Raw genomic sequence first — 14,479 nt, forward strand, 5'->3', positions numbered from 1 at the left:
CTTAAGAGTAAGAGAAACGCTTACTTCAGAAAAATCAAACGATCGAAATCAGGCTTCTTTAGCCAACAACTGGACCAAGCAAAAAACCGACCAAGAAAACTGTTCGAGCTAGTCAAAACCCAAACCAAGATGCAGCCTCCACAACCTAACAGCTCAGCAAAGGATATTCCAAGTTGCGAAGACTTCTCTGCTTTCTTCAAGCAAAAGACCGACAACATAAGAAGTGATCTCCTCAACGACGTAAGTCGATACTCCTGCTCCATAGGCATAACTAACACTCAACCTAAAAACAACGCTTCATGGACGTCCTTCGACACCTACACTGAAGAATCAATTCACAAGCTGCTCGGCAACTTGAAACCCGCCAATCACCTCACAGACCCCCTACCTGCCAACGCTGTTAAAGCCTTCACCCCCATGCTCCTCCCACTCTGGACTAAAATCATCAACTGTTCCTTGCAACAAGGACTCATCCCAGACTCCCTCAAAATAGGGCAGGTCACGCCTATACTCAAGAAACCCACAGCTGACCCGGCCGACCTAAACAATTACCGACCTATCACCAATATCCCCACTCTGGCCAAATTGCTAGAAAAATGCGTACAACTCCAACTGACAAAACACATTGAGCAGTTTGACCTCCTCAACCCTCACCAATCAGGATTCAGAGCAAAACATAGCACGGAAACGGCTATGACACACATAATTGATGACACCCTCCAAATCCTTGATCACAACGAGTCCTGCCTCCTCATCCTCCTTGACCTCTCCTCCGCATTTGATACGGTCAAACACGAGAATCTACTGGAGCTGTTAAACAACAGAATGGGCATATCTGGGACGGTTCTCAAATGGTTCACTTCCTTTCTGCACAACCGGTCTCAGAAGTTCAAGATCAACAACGCATTGTCCTCGCCTGTGCCCGTAACACTAGGCGTCCCACAAGGCTCCTCCCTATCCCCCACACTGTTCAACCTCGTCATGGAACCACTCACCACCTTGCTTCAAGCATCAAATGTACACTTCCATATGTACGCAGATGACACTCAGCTCTACCTCAAACTTCAATCCCCTGAAGACATCAAACTTTTGAATGCCACACTAAGAAACACTCAAGCATGGCTGGCCGACAATCACCTTAAACTAAATGCTCTGAAAACTGAGTTCCTTCTGATCTCACCTCCTGCGAAAAAGGCCATCACCCAAACCTGGCTCAATCATCTAACCGCACTAAATGTCCAGCCCACCATCGTGGACTCGGCGAAATCCCTTGGCATCACACTTGACCCCAATCTCGACATGCAGCAGCATATTAGCAAAGCAACCAAGGGTGCCAACTTCCAAATCAACACGCTGAGAAAACTCAAACCCTTCCTACCACCCAAGGACTTCCGAACTGTTGTACAAGCCCTAGTCATTCCTCGCATAGACTACGGAATTGTGGCTCTCAGCGGGCTCCCCCTAACAACAACGGCGCCCCTACGAGCCTCCTTGAACGTGGCCGCAAGGCTCATCACTGGTTCAAGAAAACACTCGCACATATCCCCTGACCTAAAAGCCCTGAACTGGCTGCCGTTTGAAGCCAGAGTTCAGCTGAAAATTGCCTGTATGACACATTCGGCCGTACACCACAAGTCACCCAACTACCTCACTCACAAACTGACTATATCAGGAGGCTCCAGATCCAACAGAAGCACAAAGAATCTCCTCCTGAAACCTCGCAGATTCCGGAAGGAAAAAACATACAAACGCTCCTTCTCAGGAATGGCACCCAGGATCTGGAATGCACTCCCGCCAGAAACTAGGCTTATCCCCTCCTCTGTACTTTTCAAGAAAGAGGTAAAAGCCATCCTTATGGCTAAGTTCACCTCAACCCTATTGCTACTGGATCAATGACAGTACAGGGCTCCTAGTCTACCGGCTACCTGATTGCTTATCTATATTAGACTCTTCTACGACTGCTACTGGACCAAAATCATAGCACGGATGCCTTAATATTTGGTTTCCAGATTGTTTACTAGGGCTGTACACTGTGACCTGAGTGCCTTACTAACTTGCAATCCTTTCACTACTGCCTATTATTCTGTTCTCAACAGTGTGTTTACTCACCCTCTGGGGTGCTATAATCTTACTCGAATCGTCATTGCACGGCTTCAATATTATTGCTTCTTGATTGTTATTAGTGTGCATACTCTTGTGCGAGTACTACCCTACTTTGCAACTCACTCCCTACCGAATATTACACTGTTTTCAAAAGTTTGTTTTCCTCCCTACTGTTTCTGTAAAGTGCTCTGATATCTGCAAAGATCTTGTTCGCGCTATATAAAACTCTAAAAATAAATAAATAAATAAAGTTCCCCTGTCACGGATGTGGCAAGTTGGGGCACTGGAAAGACGAGTGTAAGGCTGTACAGAGTGGTAATGTGCAAAATAATGATTTAAATCCACAGACGCAGCCTGAGATGCCACGGAAGACCCAGCAGCAGGTAACACAGAAACAGATACCCCCTGCGCCTATGTCAAATTATAGGAGCAAAGCACAATAGAATGTAGAGACTTCGAATTGGGAAGGAAGGGAAAAGATAGATGCATCAACCTCACAATTTCTTTTGAATGACACATTCTTTTGCGAAGAACCTTACTGACGGTGCCTGAGGGGGGACTACGAGGAGTGCGTGCTTGGCGCCTCCTTGCCGGTAGACCAGTCAGGGCAAAACATTGAAGGAAATGATGTCACCTTCCTGTTGGACACTGGTGCTACCCGTTCTACTGTGAGAACAGCAGACGTTCCAAACCTACCCCTCTCGGGAGAAGCGATCCAAGTAGTGGGTGTTTCTAATAAACAAATTAGTACCCCAGTCACAGAACCAATGGAAGTAAAAATAGGGAATTTTAAAGAAATGCATGGATTTGTAGTCTGTGACTCAAGTCCTGTAAACTTGCTAGGACGAGATTTGTTGTGCAAAATGAATTGCACCATCTTTTGCACTCCAAATGGAGTTGAAATTCAAACCCCAGACGAAAACGGAGTTTACAAACTAATGTTAGAAAGGCCAGATGCAGAAATTGCAAAAATGACAATAAAAGACTTACCAGAGGAACAACAACAGACAATGAGCCCAGAGGTAAGGGACTTTACTGGAAAAGATGTAGGATTAATGGAAAATGTTGACCCAATAAAAGTGACTATAAAAGAAGACGCAGTCTACCCAAATACTTGACAATACAAAATGAATGCAGAAACAAAGGCAGGTGTTGTAATAGAAATAAAGCGTTTGGTGGAAGCAGGCATTTTGCAAAAGGTAATGAGCAGTCCATGTAACTCCCCCATAATTGGTATAAAGAAACCAAGTGGTAATTACAGGGTCGAAAAAGACCTTAGAAAGGTTAATAAGATTCTTGTTCCTGGCTGTCCAGTTGTGCCAAATCCTGCAGTGATTCTGTATCAGATCCCGTGGGAAGCTGGATGGTTTACTGTCATTGACCTATGCCACACATTTTTTTCGATCCCATTACATCCAGATAGCAAATTTCTTTTCTCATTTGAATTGGACAGTCATGTCTATGTCTGGAATCGTGTTCCTCAGGGGTACACAGAAAGCCCCTCAATTTTTAACCAGATTTTGAAAAAGGGCCTTGAGTCGGTAGTACTACCTGGACAGTCAGTCTTGGTTCAGTACATAGACGACCTTTTGGTGGCCTCCAAATCATGAAAAGACTGTGTGGTCGATACCATAGCATTACTGAATCACCTTGCTGAAGGAGGACATAAAGTGTCCCCAGAGAAATTGCAATTTTGTACTACCTCAGTGAAATATCTGGGACATCAGATAGAAAGAGGTGTTAGGAAGGTTACCACAGAAAGAATTAGGATAATTAGAAACATGGACTTGCCAAAAACACAAAAAGAGATCAGAATGTTTCTTGGAGTTGTAGGATATTGCAGGCAATGGATTGTGGGATTCGCAGTCCTTGCATAACCCCTGATACAAATGACAAAGAAAAGAGCCAAAGACCCAATAGAGTGGGATGACGAAAGCATGACTGCCTTTGTGAATTCACGATTGCCTGTGTACAGCCCCAGCATTAGGAATGCCTGACTATACTAAAGATTTTGCACTTTTCTGTGACACACGATATAATTGTGCACTTTCAGTTTTGACTCAGATTCATGGACTAGTGCGACGCCCAGTGGCATATTTTTGGTCCACATTAGACCCAGTGGCAGCTGCATTGCCTGGATGTCTGAAAGCGGTAGCTGCAACTTGCATGAGTCTGGAACAGAGTGAATCCATCCTTATGGGACATCCTGTAACCGTGTATGTTCCACATGCAGTTGTAATCTTGCTAACCAGGACTAAGACTCAGTATCTCATACCTAGTCGGCTGACTAAGTACAAGAGAATTCTTGTAGGTGCAGGAAATGTAACCATTGCTAGGTGTAACATTTTGAAACCAGCAACCCTACTGCCTAATTCATATAGTGCAGAACTTAACGAGGAAGTTGAGCATGATTGCATTGATCTGACTGAATACAGCACAAAGCTGAAACCGGACATAAGAGAGGAGCCCTTAATTGAGTCTGACTAAGAGCTATTTGTTGATGGTTCATGCATAAGGCATGAGGAATGAGGTTTGAGCGCGGCCTACGCAGTGTGTACCTTGGGAGGTCCAGTGGAAGCATCCTATTTACCTGGAGTCAAGTCTGCACAGTAGCCGAATTGGTTGCCCTGGCAAGGGCCTGTAAATTTGGGAAACATTGGAAAGTAACCATATTCACTGACAGCCAATATGGTTACGGGGTTGTGCATGACTATGGCCAACTGTGGATGCAAAGGGAGTTTCTGATTTCTGCAGGCACCCCCATCAGAAATGGTCAATATGTGAAAGATTTACTGGAAGCAATCCAGTTGCCAAAAGAAGTAGCTGTGGTCAAGTGTGCTGCTCACAAATCTGGCAATGACAAAGTGACAGCTGGTAATCGATATGCTGACCACTTAGCCCAAAATTGTGCAAAATACAAAATGGCTGTAAACAAAAAGGTTGAGGAGGGCGGAAACAGCTGCCAACTTATGTAATTGTAATTGTAATTGTAAAATAGTTTTTATAGAGCGCATGCTATCGCTCCACGGAGCCTCTTGGCGCTGTAAAAACCGTAGCCTAGAATGGTGGGCCGGAAATACTACTCACATCAATTTCAAAGTACCTGAAGGTTTATTTGAGCCTAGACTAACTGTTTACTAGCCGTGTCTGGTAGATTAAAAATCCAGGTTTTCAGGGCTTTCCTGAATTCGATTTCAGTGGGGATTTGCCGTAGGCTTTGTGGGAGTTTATTCCAGGCTTTAGTACCAAGGACGGCAAGAGATCTTCCTCCTTTGGTGGCTAGTCTAAATCTGGGGACTGTTAGGAGACACATGTCTGATGACCTCAAGTTCCGACTTGGTATGTACGGCTTGAACCGTGGGAGCAGATATTTAGGCCCTTTTTTGTGGTATGCTCTAAAAGTAATTACCAGTATCTTAAAGAGCACTCGCTGGTGTATGGGGAGCCAGTGTAACTGTTTTAAGGCAGCAGAAGCAGAAGATCTCCTTGGAAGATTAAGCACCAGGCGTGCAGCAGCATTTTGGACAACCTGCAACCTGTGCAGGGTAGATCTATTCACTCCTGCATATATGCTGTTGCAGTAGTCTAAACGTGATGAAATTAGTGCCACTGCAACTGTCTTCTTTGCTTCCAAAGGGATGAAGTTGAAAAACTTTCGAAGACCACGTATGATGTTGAAACACGATCCTGCCACTGCATTCACTTGTTGTTTAAAACAGAGTTTTTCATCAAATCTGACTCCCAGGTTACGTGCGGATAGTACTGTTTTTGGCGGGATTTCCTCATTAGGGGGCCACCATAGCTGGGGGGAGAACATATTTTGGGGACCCACAGGGAGAATTTCAGTCTTGCCCGTGTTGCATTTCAGATGGTTAGTCTTCATCCAGTTAAAGGTAGCGGTGAGGCACTTTCCAAGATTCTCCTCCGCTCTTGTAGATTTGCTGTCTAAGACTAATATGAGCTGAGTATCATCTGCGTATGATACTGTATTGATGTTAAATGATGTTATTAGCTCAACTAGAGGTGTCATATATAGATTAAACAGCACCGGGCTTAGCCTTGATCCCTGGGGTACACCTGTGGGATTAGATTTTTTTGGTGATAAATACTGTCCAAGGACAGTAGTCTGTTTCCTGTCCGCTAGGAGATTTTCCATCCATGCCAAGGCCGTGCCCCCTATGCCCACCGTAGTTAAACGGTTAATCAGTATCTCATGTGAGATCGTGTCGAAGGCCGCCGACAGATCCAGGAGAACATGGACTGCCCTGTCCCCCTGATCCATGGCGGCCCTCAGTGTCTCCGTTGTATAAAGGAGAGCTGATTCCGTTGAGTGGGCGGCTCTGAAACCCAATTGGTTGTGGTGTAAAAGATCCTCATCCTCCAGAAATTTGGTCAGTTGTTTGTTTACAACTGCCTCGGTGAGTTTGAAGAGAAACGGTAGTAATGAGATTGGCCGTAAGTTTGATAGAGTGGTGGGATCGGCCATCACTTTCTTCTGTAGGGGTTTGACTGCCGCTAACTTCCATTCCTGAGGGATTTTAGCTGATGTAAGAGAGGAATTTATTATGTTATTAATAATCGGGTTCACTAGGTCAATCAAAGAGTGTAGTATCTTGGGGGGGCATGGATCAAAAGGTGAACTGGATCTTCCAGTCAAGATTGCCTGGCGGCTGTCTTCCAGACTAATTGGCAGAAATTCATTCAGCTCCGCCTTTCTGGTATCTGGGTCTGATGTTCCTATTTTATATCTCAACAATGGTGTGGGGAAGGCTTTTGTGAGCTCCTGGACCTTTGCCTCAAAATAGTTCGCAATGGAGTCACAGAGGGTCTGAGAGGGGTGAATGTCTTGTCTGGTAATCTTTGGATTTAGAAAGTCATCCACTATTTTAAAGATCTCCTTCTGCTTATTTTCTGCCGACAAGATTGCCTCAGAGAAGAATGCTTTTTTGGCGTTTTTAATCAGCACATGATACTGATTTCTTTGTAAATTTGTCGCTCTTCCATTGTGTATGAGTGTCTCCATTTCCTCTCCAATAGTCTGACCTCAACACGCTTGTCTCTAAGAGATTGTGAGAACCAGGGTGCTATTTTTTTCTTTTTCTTAGACATGTTCTTAGATCCTTTAGTGCTAATTTGTTCTAGGCTAGTCGTAATCCAGTGATTAAAGATCTCATTGTCTACCTCAGTGTCCCCCGTCAGGGTGGGTTTGCCCTGTATCATAAGATCCTGAAAGTCTGGGTCCTGACTAATTTTGCTCCAGTCATATTTATTTTGGGGGGGTACAATTAGCTGCCTTTTGTTCGCTGGTTCCTTTGTTATAGTTAGTTCCAAGGGAATCAGCGAATGGTCAGTCCATGTCTGGGGGCATGGTTTATTTGCCTTAAGGGTCATTAGATTTGTACAGATACAGTCTAACATATGACCAGCTTCATGAGTAGGGTCTCTGTTTAGTAACGATAGCCCCCACATATTGAGAAGTTCTAGAAACTCCCTAGTGTTAGGGTCAGTAATTGTGTCCAAGTGGAAGTTTATATCACCCAGGATAGTAAAATTTGCATATTTAGGGATGATATTACTGAATGTTTCGGTAAAACTCTCCAGAAACTCCTTATGAGAACCGGGAGGGTGATATATCAGAGCTCCGGAGAAGATATTAGATTCATGTGTGTGAAGGCAAAAGCCTAGACACTCTGCTCCTTTTACGTCAGGGAGGTCGAAGGTGGTACACTTTATGGAATCTCGGTGCACAATAGCAATTCCTCCTCCTTGTTTAATTTGCCTGTCAGAGCGTTGGATATGATAACCCTGTGGTAAGGCGTTGACCACATCGGGGGTGCACCAGTCCTTCAGCCACGTTTCTGTGATGAAGAGCCAATCAAGGTCATTCTCTTCGATCATATCGTGGATATGTGCGGCATGTTTGCACATGGATCTAACATTGATTAAGCCTCCCTTCATAGTTTTGGAAGGTCGGGGTGTGGTTTTACAGTTTTCAGGGATTGTAAGCGGGCCGCAGTAACTACACTTAATCGGACCCTGACAGTTAGCAACATTTATGGTATTTAGACATTTCTCATTAGGAATGTTTAATGAGAGTAGCTCCTGTCTAGTATATGGAGTTATAGGAACATATTGACCAGGGGGAGGGGCCCTGTGCCCGGCCGTGGCACGGCTGGGCACAGACGGGCTTACCTCTGGCGCACCTCCGGCGCGATTGCGGCGCGCCCGCTGAACGCGTCCGCTGCACGGAGCCATGGCCGTTTGATTTTATACCGGTGACTCACCCAAGATGGCCGCCGTAGTCACTTCCACCCGAGTTCCTGGAATCCCAGCCCTAAAATCGGCTGTAAATTCTGGGGGGAGGCAGCGCTTGCTAGGTAATCAAAACTAAAGTGCAAATGTGCTTTTAAAAATGTAATCTACACCCTTATTTCGGTGCGATTTCAGCGTCGCAATTAAATCGGCGCGCTGGTGCTGGGGAGGGGAGCGGACACACAGGGCAAGTGCTATTAATGCAGAAAAGGTTTCTTTTTTTAAAAAATTTTTTATTAAAGTATTTTGCGATTATATACAAGGCACGGCATCGTTAGTACAGAAAGAGCAAAGGAAAAACTGTATAAAAAACATTCATAAACCAAAGTAAACATCAATCACTGAGTCATCTACAGGCGAGGTAGATCTTGCAACAAACAATTTAGAAAACAAAAATAGGATAAATTTAGGCATAGTATTCTTCCATATTATTTAACATCATTATTATAATTACACCGAGTTATTATTTCCTTATCTATAAACAAGCCTGCATTTCATACAGTTATTCCTCCTTCCATCGTGTTATGGGATCCCATATTATCTTACCTTATCTTACCTAACTTCCTTCCTCTTTTTCCCTTCCTTGCATATATCTCTTTCTCCGCTTTATATATTATTAGTAACTTAGCCAACCATTTGTGGAAAGTAGGTGGTACAGGATCTAACCATGCAGAGGCTATACATAGTCTCATAATAGACATAGCGACAAACAAAAATTCCCTCCCACAAAAGGGTCGTACATCCTCAACATTGACTCCTAGTAGAATAGTTCCAGGGGTTAATACAATTTCGATTTCTAAAACTTTGTTTATAAAGCATTCAATTTCTTTTTTTAATAGTTCTAGACGGGGGCATAAAGCAAATACATGTTGTAAATCAGCATCCGAACTTCCACACCTATAGCACGTAATGCCCACTAAACCTCCCCATTGTGCTATTTTAGCCGGTGTATAATACAGATGGTAGAGTGTTTTGTAGTGTTGAGCCTGTAATGGTGCTGAACATAGCAATGAATTCCCCTTATCTAAGGAGATACCAAAACTTTCAGTGCTGATATTAAGATTATCCTTCCATTTTTCGCTCCATTTTTGATGATCATCTTGTTTTACTTTAATCAGTTCAGCATATAATCTTTTAATTGTGCAATCTTGCCCCCTTTGGATAATCTCCATAATAGCGTTGCGCCTAAATCCTAGAACGCCACCTTTTTTGTTCAGGAGAAAGCTCCTAATTTGGAGATATTTAAAGAATTGCCTAGTTTCTAGGTTGAATTTGTCTTGTAAATCTTTAAATTGGAGAACACCCTGGTCCCCCTTTATATCTCCAATAGTTCTAATTCCCCTATTTTCCCACTCTGCAATTATAGGTCCTGAGAAAATATCTTGTGGGAGGGTTGGGTTATGAAAAAGTCTTGTGTATGAATTATATTTTCCTAAGCCAATTTTTTTAGCAAAACTTTTCCAAATTTCAAATGCAGCTATTATTGTCTTAAACTTTGTCCTCTTATAATAACTAGCCTCTGTAAATTTCAGAAGAACATCCTTCGCTTCCCTTCCCAAAGTTACTCCGTAGATTGCCAACGATCCGAAGTTGCTCCACTCCTCTGATCCACGGCGCTGTTCACCTCCCATAAGACCAGTCATGTTCTGTAGAGCCGCCGCCCAATAGTAAGATTTTAAATCCGGGACTCCCCAGCCTCCCCTTTCTCTCAGCAATGTCATAAATCTTAGGGCCCTTCTCGTTTTCCCCTTTGCCCAGATAAATCTATTTAGTATATTCTCGATTTTTTAAAATATTTTACCATCAAAAAATAGCGGAATTGCCCTAAATAAATATAAAAATTTTGGAAGAATTATCATTTTTACCAAGTTAGACCTTCCCACTATTGACAGGTGCAGATTGTCCCATCTATCCAAATCTTTCTCCACTTTCTTAATTAAAGGGGTAATATTCCTTTCCACTAAAATATCCAGATCTGCCATTATGATGACCCCTAGATACATGCCTTCTTGCACCACTCGATTGTCTAAGCATGGGGTGTATGAATTCTTTATTATCTGTGTTTTTGATGTGTTCAATTTATATCCCGATATCTTCCCAAATTTCAGTGCCTCTAGTTCGAGATATTCTATGGTTGCAGATGGATTTGGAGAGATAACAGCAATGTCATCTGCGTAGGCTAAGATTTTACACTGCCCAATAGCTGTTGTTACCGGAATTATCATCTCAGATGCCTCTATTCTACGTATAAGTGGGTCCATATATATAGCGAACAATAAAGGTGAGCAAGGGTATCCCTGCCTAGTCCCTCTTTTTATATGGAATTGACCCGTGTTTCCACCATTCACTCGCAGAGTCGCTACTGGTTCTAAGTAGAGAGTTTGTAAAGCTTTGATAAAGCCATGTTTAATTCCTGCTCTAGCTAAGGCATGCCAGAGGTAGCCCCAGGAGACCCGATCGAATGCTTTTTCTGCATCAAGTAACATCACTGCAATCGGGTCTCCTGTGACTGATGATACATCAAACAACGTTATTGCTTTCCGTATATGGTGGGTGGTTCCTCTCCCTGGTATAAAACCATGTTGGCTACTGACAATTTTATCTATAACTTTTGCCAGCCTTGATGCCAATGCTTTAGAAAAGACTTTTACGTCCGCATTGAGTAGAGTTATAGGCCTATACGAACCTGGTTCTTCTGGATTTTTCCCTTTTTTTAGTATTACGACCACCTCTGCGCCCCCCCATGACTTAGGTGGTGTTTTGCCCAGCTGTGCCCCTTGCAAAACCTCTATCATTTCTTCTCTCAAACAGTCCCAAAATACTTTATAGAATTCGATAGGTATCTGATCAGGACCTGCTGCTTTACCAGAAGGTAGATTCCACACTGCCTCCTTTATTTCTTCTAACTGCAGCTCTCCCTCTAACCCATCTGCTTCCTCTTCCTCTATTGGTTCTATCTGAGTCTCTCGGAGATATTCCATCATTTCTTCCTTATCTTTTTGAGGATCACGACCCTGTGATTCATCGTCGTATAGCTTCTCGTAAAATAACCTAAAAACTTCTCTTATTTTATTCGACTCTGAATGAACCGTGCCCGAAGTATCCCTGATTTCTCTCACTATGCCTGCAGCTTCTTGTTGCCTTGTTCGAGTAGCCAATATCCTGCCTACTGACTCACTCAGCTCATAGCACTTCTCTCTTTTAATACTATAAATTTTTGCTGCTTTACTAGCAATTTCACCCTCTGCCTCACCTTTAGCTTTGACTAACTCTAACCAAGCCTTTTCCAGATCCCTCCCCGACACTACGCTATTTTCTAAGCTTTCTTCAGCCTTCAGAACCTTCAGAGCTAATTCTGAATTCCTCAGTTGGGTTAATTTCCTTTTATAAGAATTATAACTCTTTGCTTCCCCTCGTATTCCAGCTTTAAAGGTGTCCCAAACCACTCCCATTTCTGCTGTATCTCTATTGAAAGAAAAAAAATCAACAATCCATTTATTCATGTGTTCTATATACCTTTCATCTTTCAATAGCTCTCTTTCAAAAGTCCAGTTTGTATGCTGTCTAGTACTTGTTTTTGTTATTATAGTTAGTACTAGAGGGTTATGATCACTAAGGATCCGTGGCAGCCTTTCGATCTTTGAGCTAGAGATATTAGTACTTGAAATAAAAAATAATCTAATCTTGCACATGTTTGATGCGGAGCAGAATAGTATGTGAAACCTTTATTGTCCATTCTCTTTTTCCCCCATACATCTGAGAGGGCATTGTTTAACACCAGACTATGTAGAGCCTGAAATACTTTTTTTTTCCTGCCGTTATACTTTCCAAAAGAACCCAGTCCTAATCCATCTGCTCCATTAATATTGAAATCACCTCCCAGTATAATTTTAGGTGCCCATGTTGCTAGCTCAACGTCTAAAAATTGAAAGATATCAGGGTCGTCCTCTGTTGAGCCGTATACATTTACCAAAGATATCCACTCTCCATCAATAAAACACTCAATCATAGCCCATCCACCCCATTTGTCTTGTGCTTTTTTTCTGGTTAGGATATTATTATTCCTAGCTAAAATAGCCACCCCTCTTTTTTTAACTCCTTGGCTTGAGTGAACTAACACCTTAAATCCTAACTGCGACAGAACGTAAGCTTGTGATATCATAATGTGAGTTTCCTGTATGTATGCAAAGTCCAGATTCATTTGTTTCAGCATTAATGCTATTTTTGCTCTCTTTTGGGGATCGTTTAGCCCACAAACATTCCAAGTTACAACTCTAACCCCCATCACCATTATTCTCAGATCTCCTTTCCCTCCTACGCTCTCTTCTGTCAATTAACCATTTAGTAATCAAGAATTTCATTATCGCTAGATTGACGTTATTTCTTGCGTTGCGTCCTTTACTTTTTCTCCACCCCGCCTGTTCTCTTTGACTAGAAGATGTCTTTTTTAAACTCTCTCTCTCTCTATTATTTGTCGTGCCGTGCCCTGTTCCCCCTGTACATCCCACCCCACACCCCCTTCTCTTTCCCCTCCCTCCCCCCCTTTCCCTTACTGGCAAATAGGTCAATCCTGACCTATATGTGACAGCTGCGCCCTCCCAGGGGAGTTTTCCCCCAGCCACTCCCCCTGCTACAACACTTTGAGAATATCATCCCGTTTACTAACAAGAAAGGCTCAGTTATCTCTTTGTGATAGAAGCTACTTGTTTTATACTCTCTGTGCGATCCAATTGTCCATTTCGATCCCTATGTCTTCTCTCTTCTCGAAGATAAGTCAGGTATTCTTGTGCAACGATTTCAGAAAAGAAGGTTCTAAACTGCCCATTGAAGCCCACTTTGAGGCGGGAAGGAAACAGCAAGTAGACTTCGCAGCCTAAATTCTGGAATGGTACTATAAGTTGCCGCATCCGCCATCTTCTCTCGACTGTTGTATGACAAAAGTCTGGACGGGCAAAAAAAGTGATGTCTTTATATGTGCGTTTCTTCGTAGGTTTAGCTTTCATTATCACTTCCTCCCTTAGCAGATAGTTTCCTACGTAAACAAGAATTGCCCTTGATCTTGCGCCCGCATTACCTTTTTTCTGTACAAGGGGAAAACGGTGTGCTCGTTGAACTTCCTTGTCCCAATCCCATGCACCCATCTCTGGGAACGCACCTCTTAACAGTTCTACGACAAAGGCTCTTGTATCTCCCCCTTCTTTGCCTTCTTCCACTCCTAGCAGTCTTATGTTATTTCTCCTCTGACGATTTTCGAAATCTTCCAGCTACCATAAGATGTCAGATTCAGTTTTACCCTGGGTCTGCCTAAATTCCTGAAACTCTGCCAACTCATCCTCCATTTTGCCGGTTCTCTGTTCGACCTCTGACAGTCTGCCTGTTACTTCAGAGTACATGTCCTGTAAATTATGGAGAGATTTTTGTATTTTTTTATTAGCCCGCTTGGCTCTTTGGCTTTCCAACCGTGCTTCACCTTGTATTTGTTTCATTGTATCAAGTAAAAGGTCGAATTTATCCTTATGCGGGTCAGCTTCGGCCCCCTCCGGTATGTTAGATATTTCTTTTTGCGCGATTGTTCCCTTCTTGCTCCTACTCTTGCTATTACTCTTATTATTGCTTACTCGAGATCTTCTTCGAGATTTAGCCCTAACCTTATGAGTTTTACCCTTGATTTTTGATTTCAAGTTACTTTCCTCTTTCGTTTTTTTTGGGCATAGAGAGTCAGCCTCAGACTCTTGGGCATCACTCATTGAAGATTCCTCCAGCTCTGCAGAAGAAGTGGGTGACGATTCCGACCTCTCTCCCTCCTCATCCTCATCCTCATCCTCCTCCTCCTCCTCCTCCAATAACTCACTATAGTCACTATCCTCGCTGTACAGTGGGTTTTTAGGCATAGTTACAGTTTTTATTTCACTCTTGCTTCTGACCTTGTCCTTATCCTTATTCTTAGGAATTGCTCCTTGATTAGGTAATGGTGCTTTCTTAGCTCCAAACTCTGCAACTACTATTGCCCCTTGTGGGTTACCTATATTGACACTATTCGATCCTGCTTCAATGCTAATAGTAG

The sequence above is a fragment of the Lissotriton vulgaris genome, chromosome 9 (assembly GCF_964263255.1).
Source record: "Lissotriton vulgaris chromosome 9, aLisVul1.2, whole genome shotgun sequence".
Lineage (NCBI taxonomy): Eukaryota > Metazoa > Chordata > Amphibia > Caudata > Salamandridae > Lissotriton > Lissotriton vulgaris.